Here is an 18,899-nt window from a genome sequence, read left to right as displayed (position 1 = left end):
AAAATCATAATAAAACATTGAAATAACTGCAGTTACAATAAGATCACTAAAGTTATTGATAGTGTTCTGTAAAAAGTTGGAAGAAGTGATTACAATGTTTCATTACAAAGAAATGCTGAAATATAATATAGGAATGTTTAATCAGATTTAAACATTAGACAGCACAAAAACTATCAGAACATCACATTACATATACAATATTTATGTTTTATGCATCAGCTAAAAATAAACTGTTTTAATTAGAAAAATAATTGAAGAATCAAAAAAATAAATAAATAAAACCTAAAGGTACCTGACCCTAGACGCTTTGCAGGTATAGCTGCTGTGTCACACGTGTGTCAGTAGGTGGCAGAGAGGAGAGAGGCGAGGCTATGTCTATGCTCAGTATTCTGACATGTGAACATCTGAATGATTAGTAGCCTAAAGTTCATCTGAAATGAACACCAGTCCAGTGCCAGGCACGCCCAGATTGGCTCCTAGGATGAGGAACGAGCCAGAGAGTAGCAGAATTCCTGCTTGGGACCAGGGCAGGAGAGAGTCTCAGAGAAATGCATCTCACAATGGGCTACTAGGATGTGTCAGACAAGAAGCAAACCTGACTGTCACCATGGAGCCCCAAACAGGGAGCTAGCTTGAGCGGACCACCAGTCCAGTGTTACACAGGCCTAGAGGGCAGACCATGCCCAGGAGGAGAAACCCTACCCAGCACCATAATACACAAGCAGGGTATAGCATTCCTGAGACCACACCTAAGATGACCCCCAGACACTCAGAGATACAGGATACCACTAAGAATAGGAAGTAAGTGTGAAGAAACACAAGAGAAAAAGAAACAGAATATACAGGCTTAATGATAGAGAGGCAAAACTGGAGACTCAAGAGTAGTGAAAACAGCCTGATGAGAGTAGTCCGTGATGCCCACCTAGAACCATGGTGGCATTCTGGTCTGGGCTGCCACCTGGAGCCACATGGCCCTACAACAACAGGGGTCTGTTACTTGATCTGGACTGTCACCCAGAGACAAGTGAATGTATAATGGCTGTGCAAAACTGGCCCCACCCCTCACCTGAAAATCCTCTGAGAGCTGGCCCTGGGGATATGAGAGCAGGCGAGATGACTCCACCCCTGCAGTAAACTCTGGATTGCTAGCCCCACACTTTGTGGTTGTTGCAGGTGAGCCAACCCCCAAGAATATGAATGTGAGAGAACTGGCCCTGCCATTTGTCTGCCATGTGGTGACATGGTTGAAGAACAGATGACCTTGTCAACCCATGCTACCTATGGCAGGCAGAAGAGCTGGCCCTGAGGTCATCAGAGCAGGAGAACTGTACTTGCCCTTCACCTGCTACAGTATTCAGGGAACCAGGCCTTGAACCTCCAGGCCTTGGACCTGGGCAGCACAGTAGAGCTGGCCTGGACATAGAGTTACAGGTGTGATCCAGCCCAGAGGACATGAGAGCCTCTTGCCTGGTGGGCAGTGGCTCTGAGGAGGGAGAAACACCATATTCCCTTCCCTTGTCCATTGTCAGCTATGGCATGTGGGAGAGCTGGCTCCAATGTCATGAGAGTGGGAGAACTGTCCATGTCCCTCATCACCTGAAATACTCAAGAGAGCAGGCCCTGCACCTCAGCTGGGCAGCAGGGTAGAGCTGGCCCTGGTTGCAGGGATTGTTGGTGAACTGGCCCCTAGAGCACTACAGTGGGAGAGCGAGCAGGCTGGCCAGCTCAAATACCTCTCAGGCCCAGATCCAGGGTTTTGAATTTATCCACCTAAACATCTACTCCATCAGTGAATTACTGGAATGCATGAAGAGGCTGGTTCTATAGATCCAAAGCTACAAACTCTTCATGACACATGGCAACTGCAGGATATCTGAGAAGAGTCCTAGTGAGATTCCAGTATTGATAGAGTAGCAGAAGCCAGAGACCTCCTAACAGATCAATGAGTCACTGGAATGAACATTTGAAAGGAAAGAAGTGTAGACAAATGTGGGACACACTGTGACACGCTACACCTTCCACAATGAGATTTCTTCTTCTTCTTTGTTATGGGAAGGTTATAAGGGAGTAAGGAGGGTGTGAGGAATGAAGGGGAGAGATAAGTAGGATTAGGGTACATGGTGTGAAATAGACCAAGAACTAATCCAAAGTTTAAGAAAACCCTAAAAGGTAGTGTCACTATATTCATAGCATTTGAACCTGAAACAGTGTCCATATTGAATAATAAAGCACATTCCATCTGTCTTTGTTAAACTCTGGTGAGAACTTAAGTTAAATATTGTTCTGAAGAATTGGAAAAGGACAAGGGATCATGCTAAGTTCTAGTGACAAATGCTACAAAGGCTCGTGTGAAAACAGTGTGAATAGAAGAATAGTCACATGGAGAGAAGTATGGTAGCTCCATGAAAATGTATGCTATCAGATGACTCTCCATTCCCACTATTGATGCACACCAAAAAGGAATGAAATCTGTGTGTCAGGGAAGGAGACATCAGCATTCCCATAGGCTTCCCAGCAGCCAGGCTATAAAATCACCCTGTATCTATTAATGGGTGTTTGGATTAAAAGTTTAAAACTGAGATAGATAATCACAGTAGAATGTTATTTAGTATAAATATATGGCTGTCATGTACAACAGAGACGAACCTGGATGATGGGCATAATCAGAAAGTAAACTAGATATCCTATGACCTCACATCTAAATGTAATCTGAAACTGGTTCATGAAACTATAGAATAGAAAAATGGTTACTAAAGAACGTAGGAAGAGGAAAAGAGGGAGGGCTCCAAATAAACACTCTTAAGTCCTCTTAAGCTATATTTGTGAATAAAGCTTCCTTGGACAATTTGATTCTTATGTGTGTTATGCAAAAATTCCAGGTCTTAGATTTGCCCTCATTTTTAAGCTGCAGCAGTACATTCATAGATCTTTTCAGAAGACGGGGAATGCAATTCAGGATAGCTAAAACTTTATCTCTAGAGAAGTGGAAGAAAGAAGAAATAGAAGTAGTTACCAAGAAATAGAAAAAGAGAAGTTATTGAGTGAAACCAGAAGAGCCACAGATTTCAAAGGATATTTTCAGTAGGATAACCAGTTCAAATATCACCTGGACCACATAGAAAGAACAACCCTAAATCAAAACTATTCTTTCTTTCTTTCTTTCTTTCTTTCTTTCTTTCTTTCTTTCTTTCTTTCTTTCCTTTCCTTTCCTTTCCTTTCCTTTCTATCTTATATTTAAATATAAGTATATTTAAAATATTAAAACTATGCCACTATCTCTTTGTTTCCAGAATAACCTTTGTCTAAGTAACAAGAAAACTTGAATGAAATTAGAGTTAAATAATTTACAAAAACTAGAAACAAAAAACTGCAGAAAGTTATTATTACTGGACTGGAAATTATTATTGTGAAAGCAAATCACTGAGGCTTATTTCTGAGAATGTGATCTTTGATTTGGTTGAGTTATAGTATGTCACCATTCAAAGATGACAATTACACTGATAAAAAGTATCATCATGAGATCTTGCCTTGACTATCCATCTGAAAATTGGTTGAGTACAGAACTAGGAAGCATGTCCTGTGAGAACCTCTAACTTCTTTAGGCATCTACATCTGTGGAAGAGAGTCCTTTACTGCGATGAAAATCCTGGCAAGCTCAAGACTCTTGAAATTATCTTACTCACTAATTCTATTCAGCAAAAGCATAGTAAACATGCTCTAAAAGTAACTTTTATTTGCCAGATACAATGTCCTCTAAGAGGCTTACTGCTGAATAAGCTCAGACTTTCTAGTTCTATCTGAACTCTGGCTGGCTGGTTCAGCTCATATGTTCTGGCTCAAACCTCTCTCAAAGATAACTGACTCAAATTGGCTTCTCTCAGCTTCTGATTTAATTACTCTGCTTAGATAAACTGCCTCAGAACTCCACAAATTGATTGCACAAACCAAATTGGTCTCAACTGAACTGAACAGAACAGAACGGAACAGAACAGAATGGAACTCAACTCAACTCAACTCAACTCAACTCAACTCAACTCAACTCAACTCAACTCAACTCAACTGAATGGTACCAAACTTCATTGAACTGTGCTCAACTCCACTCCACTGCACTGCCTGAACTCAACTGAACTTGGCTCACTGAACTGCCCTTCCTTCCTTACTCACTCTGTGACGCTCGTAAGTAGCCTCTCTTTCCTGTTTCTACTCCTGAGAGCAAGGCATATCCTATCTCTGACTCATTCTCTCAAATCTTTCTCTGATTTGTTACTTTGTCTGCCCCTCAATTAGACATCACTTTCAAACATAGCTGATTCCTTCCACAAACTAATGTTACCTTTGTTGTTTGGGATTAAAAGTGTGTTCTTAGGGAATGTCTGCATTCCAGTCAGAGGGATTAAAGATGTATGTCATTCCAGCCAGATCACACAGATCTAGAAGAACAATCAATTTCCTCAATTAAAATTCCTCTACACATGTCATAACAGTATCATTTCGTCCAAAGTTGTCTGTCCTTTGTTACTCTAAACTTCATTAATTCAATGTATATATAAAATACATTATGTATATTTATATAATATATAAAAAGTCATATAAAATCTTTATATGACTTTCATAAAATAAAGCATAGGTTTAGTGGCAAGTTTGGTTTCTACATATGTCTTCTACTTATAGCAGGTTGATTTTTTTCCCTTACATCTACCTACCACCTTCTGGGATTATTTAAAGAATGTTGTGACTTTGTACTTTCTTGGGAAAGCCAAACTTGGTAAAGGATGTGGCATTTTGGTTGCCTTTGACTTTGCATACAGCTATTCCTGGTTATATGTACAATTTCCTCATCATTTCTAACACATTTTTTGAGAGAAAATGATATATTTAAGGTGTTAAGGCTGTCAGTAAACATCCAAAGAAAAGCACTGAATGCCCCTGATTATTTCCTCATTTGTAAGTAGAGAACATTTCACTGTAATGAACTGATAAAGCATTTCCTCTACTTCCATCCTCTGAGAAATTTGTCATTTTGTCAGGGAGGAAAAGGAAGGAGGCTCAGTCCTACTTTGTCACCCTTAGCAGCCTGAAAATTTCTCTTAATCTTTCAAAGACCTTGTCTAATGTCAAACAGAATTCATACCTTTCATGCACAAAAAGTACTTCAGGACTAACTAATTTGAAGCAGAATTAGAGTTAAACAAAAATGTTTTAATATAACCGTGACTCTTAAAGGAGAAAAGAGACACTCAGAAAAAGATCACACACCTCAGAGCATGGGTATGGACTTCTGTAAGCAAGTTGCATACACTTAGTTGTCTTTATTATAATCATATATAGAATTTTGGCGTTTTTGAAGATGTTTTCTTCAAAGGGTTGCTAAGGAATCTAAATAAAGACAACACAGGAATGTTGAAAGGTAGAATAGTTTTTATACAAAGTTAATTGTCTAGAGTGAGTCTCCTCAAAAATATTAAAGAAAAGGAATGCAACCTACCCAAGGCTATGTATCCTCAGGTCTTAAGCCAGGTTCACTGCTATTCTTACAACAAGAGCAAAAACAACAAAAATTAAAAAAAAATAAAATAAAATAAAAGGGAGAGTTATTTCCATGGCAGCAGCCTTACAGAATTATTGTTTGCTCTGGCCTTTTTACTTCTCAGGGAATCAATCCGAATGCAGGGAGAGGGGTTCTTACCCTCTACCTGCTTGCTTCATGTTCTCTAATCATTCTGCCTACTTGCAGACATGACTTCAATGAGGAAAATTGATATTTAACAAAGGGGTACTTTTTACTATTAAATTCTTAGATTCTGGTCAAAAATAGTAAGAGAACTGTAATGACTGAGACTCATTGGAGTGGCAAAGAAAACTTCACATATTATTGGGTGAAATATTGTCATAGGATGATGGATGTCTACAGTTCCTCATTGAAAAAATCATTTGATATTGTTTCATAGAGAAAAGAACCTAATGGTTTGTTTTTGTGGTTGTTGTTATAATTTTAGAATTACTTTCTTCCCTTCTCATCTCAATTTCCTTGAATGGAGCATATTTTATATAGTTTTATATAGGGAGAATGGATAAATTGCATAATATAATATATCTAGAATAGTGCATGGTACAGGATGAAAACTGCATTTTCCTAAAAACTCACATAATTCACTGTGTTCTCAGATCAAGGACAGTACCTCATACTAAAGTCTTGTACATGAATTGGATACAGAGAAGCTCATGGTTTCATAGAGATTCATTATAGCCATTCTGATTCAGTATAAAGCTCCAAAAATAGAAATCATTTATGTACAGATTCAAATAAAGAATTCTGAAGTTAAATATAAATTTATCTTGAAATTGTTCATATCACATTGTCCAACATTAAATGTGCTTATGTGAGAATTGTAGATTGAATTAGAACACTAAACATATTAATGTTTAGTTTTCTCCAGGTTTGTTTTTGCCTTGTGACAGAGTACATTTTCAAAGGTACTTTTAGTAGTGATTACAGACACAACCAGAAATTTCCCTTGTAAGGGAAAGAAACATGGATCATACCTGTCATTACAATGTTCCTGCGAGCTTAATAGTTACTGTAGGATATTAGTTCCTCTCAGGTCTTGATTTACAAAGACCTTTTTTGTTTGATGTTGGAGAAGATCAGTCATTTGCTTCAAAGAGGTGCAGATATGTTTGAGTGCCAGGAACAAACCATTACTTATGTATTTCTAGGTCCCTATGGTCTTTGACTCATCTTTAGTAACTCCAAATTTCCTGTGAACATTAATGGACTTCCGAAAGATTAGTATCATACCTAGGTGGCCATGAGTGTAACAAAAAGCTGAAGGATTCCCAGAAATGCAGTCACTCCCCAAATTCTCAGCACTCTTGTAATTTCTTTTAAGAAGTTTCTATTTTCCATTAAAATCCAGTCTAATCTATCCATCTATGAGCTTTAGTGCAGTTGTTTTTAAAAATACAACTAAGAACCATAATAAAAGGAAAACAATTAAAGCCTCATATTTTTTTTTTAATCAATTTTGGAAGACCTCAATCTGAAAACATATTTATAAATTAAATGGTGTGCACCAAGATACTTTTAAATGAATGTTTTTCTGTCTCAAAGCTATGTCTAGCAGTGAAATAGATGAATAAAGGTCTCCAGTTCAGAGAAAGGGCCAGCAATTCAACTCTATGGGTCACAAATAGCTGACCACATGGTCTTGTGAATAAAATTTCATTAAAATACAGGCACTCTTTCCCCCGTCACAACCTTCCTTCTCAAAAGCAGTAATATGTATTTGCAGAAGAAGTTAGATGGCCCACAAATCTTAAAATATTTATTACCTAACCATTTACAGAAGGTTGGTCATCCTTGGATCCGAAGACTGCTTTTTAATTGAGGCATGCTTCTGAAGAGCTTAGTGTTACCTCCAGAGAGAGAGGGCCCATACCTGAGAATTTTCTCTCTTCCAATTGTGTTACAAATAATAATAAAAATATTTTTGACTAGGAATAAGGAAAACTTAAACTTTTTCTGCATTTAATCCCCAGTTTTAAATTAAATTAAATTAAAATTATAGTAGCACATCCATTAAAATGACCATTTAGCCAAACTCTCACTCTAAAAATCATTGTGATTGTGAGTCTTTTAAATGTTAGTGAATTGCTTTTCTCTAATGTGCCTTTTTTCCTTTATGGTCTTTCTATACATTCAGTCTACCAGGACATCCAATGGAAAAGTTAAACATGTTTTGATTCTTTGACTTTCAACCAAATTCCAATTTTGCAATATTTCCCATCCTGAAAGTCAACAGAGAGGATATCACATAGTCAACAGAGAGGACATCGTATAGTGAAGACAGAAAGCCCCATCCTAGAGTCCTCCCCACTCTCTGACTCCCTTACCTTCTTCTATAAACTTAAAACTTTCGATTGTGTCTGTTATTTTCCTTCAAATCTGTTTTCTTCACCTTTTCACTATTTTTGTTTTTATCAAGTTTCCAGGATAGTTTCAAAGTAAATTTTCTTCAATCTATCAACATTTTCTTTCCAAAGCTTATACCTAATCATTAAATTGTCTATTTAGGTACCTCAAATACTCCTCCATCCTGAGAGAGAAAACACTATGCTCTTCAGTGTGCCATGAGGAGGATTGACATAGTTAGATTATGTTGGAAATGTTTTTACATTTGTCTTTGCATCCCACGTTCTTTTTCAATCTTTTAAAATGCATCAGTTATTACCAAGAGAGTTGTTACCAGGGTAATATTTCAGCCCACATGTCTTGCATCCATTTGTGACTCATTCCTGAGGATTCTTATCTTCTGTGTGCAGAGCATGAGACCTTTAAAGCACTTAGGGACCAGAGAATTTGTGCTCTCCCACTCAGTCCCACTAGAGTACCAACAGGGACATGATGTAAGAAGCATGACATGCCCTGTTGGTTTTTGAATATCTAGGTCATCTGATAGAGAAAAACAATCTAGAAGTTATTCTAAGAAGAGGTGACAGAGACCTAAGTTGAGTTTGGGGACTAAAAGGGAACACCTTGGTTCTGTAAGTTGGCAATACCTAGGTGTATTTATTTGCTTTCACTATGTTTTACCTGTCAGGTCTCATTTGTAATTCCTTAAATAAGTTTAAACTAACAATACAATTCCAAACTACCATTGCAATTCTTAATGTATGCCAGGTCTTGCCAACTATGCATTGAGCTGGTGAGAAAAGTACATTCCTGTAATCCCAAGCACCTAGGAGACATTGATAGGAGTTCAAGCCCATGCTCACTACAGAAGAATCTTGAGGTCACCATTGACCATTACTAAAGCAATGAAAAGCATTAAATCTCTTTCCAGTTATACATCTATGCCATGAGAAACCATCTCACTCCTTGGAACACCTGATCTCAATTCTTGCAAAATATCAGTTGTTATGCAAGTTATTAACTAAAATGTCACCTGTGCTCATAGTTTTTGAAGAAAACAGTCTCCCCCTATAAGGCCCCCATGAAGGGAGGACCTTACCCAAGCCTCAGGAATTCATGGCCACCCATTAGCTCACAAGACACCGAACTTGATGCAATTAGCAAGAGGTATTTTTCAATCAGTATACTGAGGTCAAGACCCATGACCCACACAGGGGCAGTGGGGTCTGACCCCGGGGCTTTGGAGACAGAGAGAATTTAAAGCCAAAAACCACAAGTCAGGGAGGGAAACCACAACCCAGGGGGAATAAAAAAGAGCTATTGGAGAGCACCTGTGGAAAGTCCTAGCCCATTATTCAGTTTGTGATAGGTTACAAGGAACAGTCATGGGGATCATTTTGTATAGACTATTTTCTAAGAGCCTATTTGTAACCAACCATCTATCTTGCGGTCAGCCAAGTTCCTGAAACACAGAGCTCATGACCAAGCTGACCTGCACTCTTGGTTCTGTCCAGCCTGCTAGGAGGTTTTGAAATTTTTTTTAACCCTTTCATTCCCCCATTTCTTCTGATGTAAGAGTTTTAATCATAAAACTTGGCATAACATCAAAATCTGAACAGCACTTATTTTTTTTTTTAATAAAGGTAACTAATCTATTTAAAGATGTCTTCAACTTTCACCACTGTGGGGGTGGTCAGGAGCACCAGGTATGGTCTTTTTTAGTGAGGCTCAAGGTTCTCAACCCAGTAGTGGCAGATGAAAACAGCATCTTTGATCTGGAACTGATGAGGCACACTCAGGTCTCTAGTCTCATAAGCTTCTTTTAACTGTTCACAGACCACCTCAAGTGTTTTCATGTGGGCAAACAGGAATTTAGAAAGAACAACATCATAAAAAACAGAATCATATATTTTATCTATCTCAGTAAGTGGTGGAGACACTCTCACATAAAATCTTATAAGGTGTTTGCTTGGGGAACATTTTGTATAGACTATTTTCTAAGAGCCCATTTGTAACCAACCATCTATCTTGTGGTCAGCCAAGTTCCTGAAACACAGAGCTCACAACCAAGCTGACCTACACTCTTGGTTCTGCCCAGCCTTCTAGGAGGTTTTGAAATTTTTTAACCCTTTCACCCCTATACATTTGTTAGATTCCTATATTCTAATTATATTGACTTAAATCTTTCTGTCTTTCTTCTCTCTCTGTGATGACATGTCACTTTTATAACTTTACCATTTGTCAGAGCTCTTGATATATAATGAATGTTTGATGACTTTTTTTTTATAGCATTGAAACGAACACTAGAAATTTGGCTTTAATGCTCCAAGTCTTTGCAGTTGCTCTGGCTTATTCATTTAACTTGGGAACACATTATAACTCTTCTCTCCCAGAGTTAAGCTCTTCAATTATCTTTCACAGTTCTTTTGTTCTTTGTTATTTAATAGAGTCTCTAGGCAGCAGCATTCATGGGTAATCCTTTGAGTGGAGAGGTCTTAACAGGAGTTTTTAGGTACACTTGAAATATATTTACCTTTGGCTTACTACTCACATTAAATTATCCAAGGCTATTGGAAAATTAATTCTTCAGTTATATATTCTAGTCAGTGAATTATCTTCCTTCCATAAATATTTATTATAATTGTCTGAAATATTAGTGTACAGTGTATACTTTTTCTTTTTCTAAGATACCTAGTTACATTAGAAAATAGAAAAGTTCGTGACATTTCACCAGTTTTGATATCACAGGGCCACTAAGAAATAAGGCTGATATAATCTTACCCAATATCTCCTTCTGTGGATGTGAATGCCACAGAAATTTTTCTTATGGTTTAAATTCACTTTTTAATAGGTTTTTTTTTTTTTTTTTTTTTTTTTTTTTTGCTTGTCTGGTATATCTCTGCTTAAAGGATGAGATAAGGTCCTCCCCAAAGGAGTTCCAAGGCCCTCTCAGGTAAAATTTAATGTAGACTGCTAAGAGAAATTCAGAATCCTCTGACTCTCTCTCCCATACTGATCTTTGACATTTTATATGGTTGCCATTTAAAATCTGAGTCTTCATTTGTACATTTTCTATTCCATGGGGAAAAGCAACAGAAATCTGTCAGAAATGAGCCTTTTAAAAGCTTCTGTTAACAGCTGTTCTGAGCAGCTGGTCCCAGAGTCAGAGTAGAATATGCAAGTCATCCTGTCCCTTCTGCATGAAGTCCGACTCAGTGGCACAACTTTAAATGTCAATGTTAGAATAGTTACCATTAGAAATGTTTTTTTAATGCCTCCCTTCTCATTTTATAATTCATTCATCCATTTAATTTCTATATCAGGAAGATTATAAGATTGAGATGAAGAAACTACTATCTGTTGCTTATTTTGCCAAGGATCAGAATTAAACTAACCAATTGTAGACAATCAAAATAAAAATAATTGAACTCTTAGTTGATAGCATGCTCTTTTCTTATCAGAAAAAAGTTACATATGGGGTTGCTGTGGAACAGTTTAACATATTTTAAGCCATACATTTTATTTCATTCATTTTTCAATTTAAGCTATTGAGTATTCAACATATTATTTTTCTCTGCAAACTGCTGCTCCTTTGACATAGTCCTTTCTTTATAGCAAGAAGAAGCAGCACATGAGGGCTTGCAGAAATGAATAAGGAGTTCACTAGTTTTGATTAAACTGCCCATGTATCCAGTAAGAGATTTGACTTTATTATTGAGCAAGGCAAAGTAATCATTAGCAGAGTTAATGGAGAGTGGTTTTTGACTGATATAAATACTAAGATGGAGAATATCATTTTTGTAGGCATACTAGGATTATAAATGATTTATTGGAAAGAAAATGAAGACAAATCTATGAAAGCAACTATTCAATTTTGTGATATTTAGCTGTCTATTAAATGTATTCATTCTAAATAGAGAGCTTGAGAGAGGGCATATTAGTTTGACATGGAAACAGAGCACACTAAAATTTAGAGTACTGATTTTTATTGAGAGTGTTATTTTAGTAGAATTTGTAGCATTTCAAATGTGAGTGATGTCTCAGGCAACACATTAAGTGATCCACATAAAGAAAGTAAGGTAAAAATATTTCAGGACTTCTTACCTGCTAGAGATATCCAACTCTGTGGACATCTGTCACTTTATGTCAGCTATACCATTCCTGAGCACAGAAATGTAAATCAATTAAAGTCTGTGTAGGAGTGGTAGAGTAGATCTGAGTGGTTTCCTAATTGAATGTGTATTGTTTAATGTTGCTAGTCATTTTTTGTTGTCGTTGTTGTTTTCTAGACAGGGTTTCTCTGTGTAGCCGAGGCTGTCCTGGAACTCACTCTGTAGACCAGGCTGGCCTTGAACTCAGAAATCTGCCCTCCTCTGCCTCCTTTAACCCTCTGCTGGGATTAAAGGCATGCACCACCACTGCCCAGCAATAGCCATTTCAGCCTCAGACACATGTGTGTAAAAGTAACTTTTAGTTGCCAGATGTAATTGTTGTCTCAGAGGCTTACTGCTGAATAAACTCACCCTTTCTACTTCTTTTTGAATTCTGGCTCGTTAGTTCATCTCAGCTGTTCTGACTCAAAACTCCTTTCTAAGCAGACCTATTCTCTTGCCTTCTCACTGAATTGCTCTGCTTGGAAAAACTGTTTCAGAATTCCACAAACTGAACTACACTGACTTCATTGATTGCATCAACTAAGCAGAACTGAACAGAACTGCAAGAACTCAGCTGAACTCTACTGCATTCAATTGAACTGCACCTAAGTGCACTGAACTGAACCCAACTGAGACCAACTGAACTCCACTAAATTGCCTGAACTCAACTGAATTGCTTTCACTGAACTGCCCTCCCTTCCTGACTCACTGTGCACTGCTCTTTAAAGTGGAAGTTTCTGGTTGTGTCATGTGATGCAGACTCATGTGATGTTTTGCTGAGTCAAGACCCATGTGAGAACATGTGATGTTTGGAGAGAGTACAAATAGGACTCAACAGTGACTGCACACTTGTATAGCTAGCCTTGTAACACTTCCTTGGTCTCATGTCTTTGCTGATCTTCACTTTTATAAGAAAGGCATAACGGAGACCTTCTCCTGGAGTCCCACTTGGACATATCATATCTCTGACCCATTTTGTCAAATCTTTTTCTGATGTATCACGTTGTCTGCCCCTTAATTAGACATCACTTTCAAACATGGCTGCTTCTTTCTACAAACTAACTTTACCTTTTTTGGTCACTGTTTGTAATTAAAGTTGTGTAGTAAGCCAGAGGCATTAAAGGTATGTCATTCCAGCCAAATGACATAGACCTACCAAGTCTTGCATATAATCTCTTGTCAGAGCAACCATGATTTTAGATTAAAATTCCTCTACATCTTCCTTCTTTCTGTTTAAGCTACAAAGTCGTACACAATTTAACTATTATAACAGAAACAATTATCAATCCTACAAACCTAACAATCAGAACATCCTTATGAAGATCAGTTGATACAATGAGCCTTGATACCTACAGTCCTGATCATCTATTCTTCAGCAAACTCCCATTTCAGCATCAAGGTTTCTGATCTGACAACCTAATGAATGATCTATTCTTTTTCAACTGTTTTGTTGAGATGCCCCTACATAGCTAGGATCAGCTTTCTGTGCCATCTTTATTGCTATCTTTCATCAGTAAGCCTCTGAGACAACAATTACATAAAGGAAATAAAAGTTTCATTTACTTCTTGTGCCCAATGTGATTGGAGAAGAAGAAAGTTCACCAACGTTGCAGAAAGTAGAAAACATCTGACAGAAAGCTATGGAGAACTAATTTGTTTGGGATCATCTCCAGAAGAAGCATCCATTCTTTGAGTTCAGCTGGAAACAGAGAGAGACTTGAGAGACTCCAAAGTGGTGGGAGCCTGGAGCCCAGAGCAAGGAATGACAAAGGATCCTCTAAGATAGCAAGTCACAGTAAGTCACCTCAAATAAAATATTAAATTACATGGACAACCTTTTTCTACATTAAAAAAATGGAAAAATCCATTTCAGATTCTGTAAGATCAAGGATAGAATGTGAGAGGATAAAAATGTTACTTGAGAAAGCCATTGAAATGCTCATTGCAATTGTGAACACCAGAGTAAACTTCTGTTTTTCAATTGCAATCTTTATATATTTTCTCTCAAAAAAAGATTGAAAATAACTGTACAAGAAGAAAAATAGCTATGCAGCAAGAAAAATAGCTATACAGAAAGCAAAATTAGTTATGATAGTACAAAGGCTTGTGAGACAGGAGACAAAGGAAGTAAAAGAAGAGGAAGTGCCTAATTGAGAACCCAATAAAATTAAGAATCAAACTAGACCACCCACTGAATCTATAGTGCCACCTTTTAAGGAAATTGAGAAAAGATGACAAACCTCCTTTAGCTTTTCCTGTTACCAAATAACAAATGCCAGAAAATGGTAAATATTCACAAAATAAACAACTAGCCTGGAATCCTGTTAAAATATAAGACATTAAACACTTTAAAGAATCAATACTATTCCTCAAGACTGTAAAGATTTAGCAGCAGCTGTGCTAGAAGCTGGTTCGCACTTACAATGGCTAACATGGTGGGGAGAAGAAGCTACAATTATGGAAAATTGTAATGGGTCTAAAGGTGCTAATATCCAGAAAGACTAATTGTTGAGAGGTCAGTTTGTTGACTTGATATAGCAGACTTCATTTAGTAGTTTTAAGAGACTGGAATAAGGTGGAAGAACAAGGAAAATGGTCTATGTCATTCACAAAGATTATACACAACCCCAGAGAGACTTTTACTGATTTCTTACATAGATTAACATCCACCATAAATAGACAATTTCAGATCCAGGGGTGAGATGGGTATTAATTGAAACTTTAGATTTTGAACATGCAAATGAAGAGTGTAAAAAAAAAGTTCTTAGACCTTTAAAAGCTTGATTACCCATGAATGGATTAGAACTACTGCTGATATGGACTCTAATGATTATGTCATTTGACAAGCAATGGCCAATAATCTTAGATAACAAAATGTCCATTGTTTTTAACTGTGGGAGACAAGGTCATTTAAAAAGTGATTGTAGACACAGGGCTTCTAGAGACTTCTCTACAAGACCTCAACCCTCTGGCATTGTAGAAGATATGATAAGGGTAGGCTTTGGACTAATGAGTCCATATCAGCAAGAGATATTTGAGGTAATCCCTTACCAACAGGAAACTCCCTAAGGAGGTTAACTTGTACCCCAGCAAGAAATAACACAAGCCAGGCATTTCCTGCCAGGAATCTACAGAGCAAATAGCAAAAACTAAGTTAAGTTTTGATGACACTACATATTGGCATCTTATATAACATGAAGGTTAGCCTGATGGCATGGAGCTAGGCATGAAATGCAAGTGCCTAGAGTCTAGTTAATTTGTGGATTCATAAACATCTAATTGTACCTTGATAAACAAAAAGAGGGAATAAGACTAGCTGAAATATACTAGACTGTAGAAAAAGTTACTGAATTAGATCAACCAATATACTTTAAAATGTTTTAAAATCACAATGGAAATCAGGGAATGTGTTACATTGGGAAAGAGGTTTTGTCAACGTTTTCATGGGTTATGAAAGACTATGGGGTCCATCAACATTGATGAAATCTGAATAAGAGAAACTTCTACAGGAAAAGCATAACTCAAGGAAGGAGGAGGCACAAAAAGACAGGGTGACTCTATTTAGCTGTAAGGCTTCTAAATGATAATTACATCTGGTGAATACAGGCAACATTTGCCCCTGTAAAAATGGCAAAGCCTTTCTTTTCACTCCTGACTCTATAAACTGAAACTCTGAGGGATGGCAAAGCCTTCATTTGCTCCGAGTGAGAATGTTGACAGGATGTGCAGAAAATATCCACCATCGCTTTCTTCCTTGCATATGTATGGTCTGAAGATTGTTCCTACCAAGATTAGCTAAACCTTTCTTTTTGATACAATCATATACCATAAGCCCTGCTTTCTTGACTTAAGTGAATATAATTATCCTGCCTCCTTGTTCACCTGTACCTAAAAAACATGCTGAAGTTTTGGAAGGAAGGAAGCTGAAATTTCTCCAACAGAAAACTCAGACCACATGATCCCAGCTTTTCTATGTATCTGTATGTTTATTTTCTTTTCTATTAATCATTTCATTCATTTGCATTTCAAATGATATCCCCCTTCCTGGTTACCCCTCTACCAACCTCCATCCTTTAATTCCCTTTGCCTCTATGAGGGTGTTCCTCCATCCATTCACCCACTCCTGCCTCACCCCTCTAGTATTCTCCCTATGCTGGGGCATCAAGCCTCCCTCCCCTCTGATTGATGTTTAGTTTCTACTCACTCAGCTACCAAGGCAGGTCCATTGCTGGAACCGAACCATGCTGAACATGGCATCTGTGTAATAAAGATACCACAATACTTAGCACTGATGCTCCAGCAGTAATCACAATATTTACATTATAGAATCACCATACAGATAATGTGGTGACTAACTACTAATGAGAGGTTAATAATGCTAATCAGCCAATATAGCTAGCCATCTCATTCACTAGGTAAATTTAAGATGAATGCTAATAAGTAATATTGGCAAGTCCTTTTATTTGAGAACTATGTATTGTTATCTAAAAAACATGTAAGCGGTGTGTTGTAGCTACTTTCCTATAAAGAATGGTGAAATGCCAAAAAAAAAAAAAAAAAAAAAAAAAAAAAAAAAAAAAAAAAAAGTTAAAATAGCAACAGGTAAGGATCCGAGCATAAGTTTTCTGTAGAATTAGGTTTTAAAAAGTGGAGAGAACATCAGTAACAGAAGCCCTTGTTTATAAAGATGATGTCATTCTGTGCAATACAAGTGATGACGAAGGGAAGCATTGTGTAGCTTGAATATCCAGCTATCCTAAGTTCCCATAAGTTGCTATGACATAGCATCTTAACTCTGTCAACAGCCATGCTTCACATTCATATTTTCCTTCTGTGGTAACCACATATTAGGAATTTGTTCTGCTCTTGGTTTATGTTCCTCCCATAAAAACTCCTTTCTCTCATTCCTCACATCTCTGTGTGGGCTCCCTGTCCTTTTGAATTCTGTGTATCCAGTTTTGTCTCTCCTAGTATTCCCATAAAATCATTTTTAGTTTACCTTTATCACAATTTGTAGAACTTATTCAGTGACTTATCTTTGACAGAAATGTTGTCTATACTGTGTTCTCTCCAGGAAAAAGGTAACTGTGGTTTCTCTATTGATTGCATTTTTCATTATACTAAATAAAACATTTTATACATTGTTTTTAGTTACTTGATTGCAATTTAAATGAGGCCTTAAATAATATTTCTTAAATAGACTCAATTAATCTATAGATATACCATCTAACATGAAAAAACTAGCCAATAAATGGTTATTGAACAGTTAAAGTATGATTAATCTAAATTAAGAAACATTGAAAGTATGAAACACATTATGTTGTGCGAGAATATCAGTATCTCTGTAACTATTAATAGTATATTAATCATTTAAATATGTTACTTTAAATAATAAAGTATTGAATTTGTTTTATTGGTTTGATTATACAGCACAGATTAGCCTTGAACTATAGATACCTGGACCTTAGCCTCTCTGGTTGCTATGGTTATAAGAACACATCACCATGCTTTTCTGTGCTATCTCTAATTTTATAGCAATGGCTCCTGGGCCAAAACTCAGTCTTTCACCAGCCAGATTTTAGAATGGCAGATCTCAAAACACAAACTCACAAAGTATATCCAGTACTAACAGCGCCAACAAAAAGCTTGCTTATACTGAGAATATTTAGAAATCTACTAATAAAATAAGAAGGTGGATTTTTTTTTCAAGAAAGGACTAGAGACTCCAAATTATACTGTCTTGGCCTATCAGTTTCATTGGCCAACTCCCTTGTCTTTTGCAAATGTTACAATGTAGAATCAAGTTCATTCATCTACATTTACTTGGAAATTTCTTTATATATGTGATGACATTGCAATAATATAGGGTACAAATGGCACAGACAGGCCAGATCTCTGTTGAGCACACAGCTTGACGTTTACAAGGTAAAGCACAAACAAAAACCAAGTGGTGTATAGGGCCATTTCATATTCCTCTCACATGTTTTTGATCACACCTTACACTTACAATGGCTTTTGGCCAAATTATAATGGTACAGAGCAGAAAAGTGATCAGCATTTTCAGAACTAGAAATCTAGAGGATGATAGCTGCCTTCTGTCGGCTCCCCACAGGTCCCCCTTTTTAAATTTTTTTTTCAAAAGGGAAGACTGGGAAAACTTATGGAAACCGTGCCTGTCTTAGGTTGGAACAAAGGACCCCAGCCTCCCTTTCCTGTCTTTGGATACTCAACAGCCATTGGTTGAGCTGCTGTCTTAGGATGGTAAGGCCTCCCTTTTTAGGGGCAAGAGTCTTGAAGTGTTCTCTTACCCATCTTTGACTATCTGGCTTAGCATGTAAGTTAGGGTATAATCCTCATTTGTCTTGATGACAGAGGTTTTACAGTTCCCTACTTCCAGCCTATAATAATGGACCTGTATGGGTTTCATTTGAATAGCATCTATCTGTTGTTGTATAAAAGCCATCAGTTTTTTGAACAGCATGAACCTGAGAGACAAGAGAATTAACAGTGCCTGAAGAGTCAGTATAACAGCAACACTCATTTTTAAGGGCAACACTTAACTCCCTCTGTTTGAGGAATAAAAAGTATAAGCCTCTTCTATTCTGTTTACAAATGTGTTATAGCAGAATCTAAATCTATAGAAGTACAGAACAGATCCATAGCTTTGATCTTAACAAAACAAGTAGGGAAATCCCTGTTCCTGCTCTAGTCAATCTCAACCCCAAAAAACAACTGTAGTAACTGTGGTAGTGGGTTTTCTCCTGGGTCTAAACAATGTTCCCCTCTAAATCATAAGTTGGGGAACCAAGAGTCCAATAGAGCCACCCTGGAGG

The 18,899-nt window shown here is 37.2% G+C and overlaps 1 non-coding gene across 1 annotated transcript; it reads left to right on the top strand.

Moving 5' to 3' along the window:
- Window positions 1–291: 291 nt before the first annotated feature.
- LOC117713211 (small nucleolar RNA SNORA17) lies at window positions 292–427 on the top strand. The gene has a single exon (XR_004607390.1). It is a non-coding gene; the product is annotated as a small nucleolar RNA SNORA17 (small nucleolar RNA).
- The last annotated feature ends 18,472 nt before the right edge of the window (window positions 428–18,899 follow it).

Source organism: Arvicanthis niloticus, chromosome 7 (assembly GCF_011762505.2).
Source record: "Arvicanthis niloticus isolate mArvNil1 chromosome 7, mArvNil1.pat.X, whole genome shotgun sequence".
NCBI classification, from domain to species: Eukaryota; Metazoa; Chordata; class Mammalia; order Rodentia; family Muridae; genus Arvicanthis; species Arvicanthis niloticus.
This window is presented reverse-complemented; position numbering and strand designations above follow the sequence as displayed.